Source organism: Vigna unguiculata, chromosome 4, assembly GCF_037176805.1.
Source record: "Vigna unguiculata cultivar grain cowpea cultivar isolate G323 ecotype 2 chromosome 4, ASM3717680v1, whole genome shotgun sequence".
Classification (NCBI taxonomy): domain Eukaryota; kingdom Viridiplantae; phylum Streptophyta; class Magnoliopsida; order Fabales; family Fabaceae; genus Vigna; species Vigna unguiculata.
In genome coordinates this window covers 36248675-36252038 of record NC_140795.1, presented here as the reverse complement: position 1 = coordinate 36252038, position 3364 = coordinate 36248675, and the positions used below count along the sequence as shown (strand labels likewise).

The 3364-nt window shown below is 35.7% G+C and overlaps 1 pseudogene across 3 annotated transcripts; it reads right to left on the bottom strand.

The window, feature by feature from the left end:
* On the bottom strand, positions 1–2909 carry LOC114182001 (protein SENSITIVE TO PROTON RHIZOTOXICITY 1 pseudogene; annotated as a pseudogene). Of its 3 annotated transcripts, none has more exons than XR_014994686.1 (3): positions 2735–2890; positions 2401–2474; positions 1–1744 (listed from the first exon to the last, which is right to left on the bottom strand). The product of XR_014994686.1 is annotated as a protein SENSITIVE TO PROTON RHIZOTOXICITY 1 pseudogene, transcript variant X2 (transcript). The 3 variants fall into 3 exon arrangements; XR_014994687.1 differs by having other exon boundaries at positions 2434–2474; XR_014994685.1 differs by lacking the exon at positions 2401–2474 and having other exon boundaries at positions 2735–2909.
* Between the last annotated feature and the right edge of the window lie 455 nt (positions 2910–3364).

Genomic DNA, 3364 nt, shown 5'->3' with positions numbered 1-3364 from the left:
TGCTAAATCGCAATTTATATTTCTCTGTCGAAAGGTTAGGAAACAAGATAAAATCTTGAAGAAAATCTATGATCTTAGAATTTGAAGGGATAGGAAACTAAACTGGCTTTACAAATTTAATATAAACCAGAGTTGTAGTTGTTCAGATGAAGAGACAAACATAGATACTAGCACTGTTACAAAAGATCGTCAGGGCTGGATTCTCCACCAGATTTGAAAGATCCAGGAATCACAAAAGAGAATGAGCCTTCTGAGTCATCAAATAGAGGTCTAGTGAATTCATTAAACCCACCAAAGCTGTTGTCAAAGTTCAATGATGAGAAAAAACTTATAGGATCATCACTATTGCCTTTTACATCCATCACATTCTCCACTTCATTTCCATTTGAAGAAGGGCTTGATCCAAAACTGAACTGCATATTCTCCACCTTACTGTTTTCTTTTCTTTCATGATTGGGTGGCTCAGCTACCCCTTTAGTGTCATCCAAGGGAATGGCTGGAGTATGGCCCTGGAAAAGAGCAATGTGCCCAAAAAGCTTGTCTTTCCTAGAAAATGTTGTGCCACATGAACACAGCCATTTATCCTTACCACAGTGCTTTTCATGAGTTTTCAGATCAGCCATGACTGAGAACTTCTTGGTGTTGCATCTGCTGCAAGTGTAACTCTTGTCACAGTGTGTCCTTTTGTAATGGTTTTTCACACAAAGGATAGTCTTCAGAGGTTGAAACTTCTTGTGATCCTTGTTGCGCTTGCAGCCAGGATAGGGACAGGAATACCTCTTGATAAGCTTTGGTGATCCAGATTCTTTGTGAGGTTTTGCAAGAGCTGCTGGGGTTTTGTACTCGTCGCCATGGCCGCGCATATGCATTCGGAGATTTGCATCTCGCTTGAATCCCTTCCCACAAATTGTGCAGAAATGGGTGTGAGGAGCAAGGATTTCTTCTTTCTCTAATTGTAGAATCTCATATGAACCAGGGGCAAGGGTTTCTCCCTCATCTACATCTTCTTCATCTTTGAGTTCTTGTTCTACCACATTGTAGTTTGGCTCCATTTCACAGTTATTAGGTAGATCAGTTTGCATGGACTGATCAGACATTTTCTTTCCACCATTATTTTCTGGCTGAATACAGCTGCTACTTCCACCAGCCCCGGAAGGAACGGTCGTCCCACGAAGCTGATCAATCTGTCCCAACAATGAAGCTGTGTTTGCAAGGTTGTGCCTAACAGATGGGAGAAGACTACCTGCAGTAGAGATCAATTGAATAATGATTGATGTGAGATCCGTTGTGATAAGCTGCTGTTCCTGAGTTACAAGTTCATTAGGTTGTCCAATGCCCTTTTGACGAACAATCAAGTGCACTAGATCCTGAAGCTGATGAATCTTTTCTTCCAGGAAAGACAGGTTATTCAACATCACATTGGGGTCCCAATCTTGGAGTGCACTGGTTTGTGATGATTCATTCAGATGACAGTTTTCTTGATTAGGGATCTCAATCTCATTGTTTGAGTTGCAAGAAAGTGGAGACTGAGTTTGAGAAGGCTGGTTGAAGTCTTTGAAAGGTACTTCTGCTCTCATCCCATAATCTGAATTTGAGGGATCATCCCATTTGGGTTGATTATTCTGCAGACCAAAACCTGGGAATGACATGGAATCCGAGGTTAACGATGAAGACCTTGCCCAGTTGTTGGCATGTAGACTCCCATTTGAATCCATTTCAAATTCTTTATCAAGATTCTTGATCACTGAAAATCAAAGGAAATATGACTGAGAAACTGATACAGTGTACAAAGCACAACAATAACAACAAAGCCTTATCCCACCACTGGGTTAGATCAGCTACATGGATTACACAGCTAAGTCAGCTCCATCAAAAACCAAGACTCTTTTACAAAAATACCACACATGGATCATTCATCATTCACAAAGAACATCAATAGAGTATAAAGAATTTACCAAAACCAAGGACCATGTCGGATTAGATTATGTTTCAAAGTTCCAAAAAGGCAGAAATAATAAAGGGTGGTCAGGGAAAATTTGAACGGAAAGAGAGACAAAAGGGGACAGCGATAAAAGGAAAATTAAGCATGACCACCAATCAGAAGAAATATGCTATTCAACATAGATATCCACAAGAATACAAATAAATATCCCATGCCACTTGAAATTACGATTGAATACAGGAATCAAACCATGAAACAAAATCTTTCTCTGCACTTTAGTTGAATTAACTTTTGACGTGGGTAATTACCTAGCTAAGGCTATAAGCCTTAAGTTAAGTCAACACAAACACAGTAATCACATAAACACAGTAATCACAAGACCAAACTCATATTTTCTTCACAGTATATTCAGGATCCAAATTCCAAAATCTTTTTCCCTTTTAATATTTATATCATACCATAAAATCAGAACAAAGAAAAAACCCCTTTACCCTTCACGTCCTTTACTCCTCAGGTGAAGCGGCAAGTCAACCTGTATAAAGCCCCAATTATAAAAAAAAAATAAAAAAATAAAAAAACTTCAAATTCTTCTTATCTAATTCATCCCCTCACTCTTTGTTCTGAGAAATCCAAAATTGAAAAAACAGATTTCATGGAAAATAGAGAGATCAAGTTTTTGCCGAAAACAGCAAAAACCCTATTCAGAGATAACCCTTAACAAAATTAAAAATTAAAAAGGACATGCAACACAAATTCATAGAATAAAATCACACAGGGGGATGGAGCACTTACAGATTCAGAGATCAAAAGAGACCCCAAGCAAATTGCTCCATTTCAATTGAAAAATGAAAAAGGGTGGCATGAGAAAGAAAGCAAGGGTTTCAAGCAAATGTTTATATAGGCATTCACTTTGTAAGCATATATGTTGTGCTGAACACAGTAGCAGCACCATGATAGCTTTGGTCAACCCCACAATTATGACCTGCAATTGTATAGGTCAATTTTGTTCACTCAAATTGGGGACCCCACCAATCTGACGACAAAGTTTCTAATCAACTTTTTTATCTATCAATCACAACCGTTGTTTCTTTTGTTTCAGTTTATTGATTCTTTCTTAAATTTATGTTTTTTTTATCTGTTATAATAGGCTGTTATTAATGATAATTAATATACATTAAATTTTATCAAAATATTAAATAAAATATAATTATTAATATAGTTTTTTTTATTTAAAGTACATAAATATTTATAACTGTTATAAATGTGTTTAATATTTTATTTAATATTTATGAATAAAAATTAAAAAGTAAAATAATTATATTTTAATATTATTAAAAATTAAAATATAATTAAATATAAAAAAAAAATTAAATAAAAAAATTAACAAAGAATGGTGTTAAAGGTCTAAAAAGTTTACAAAAA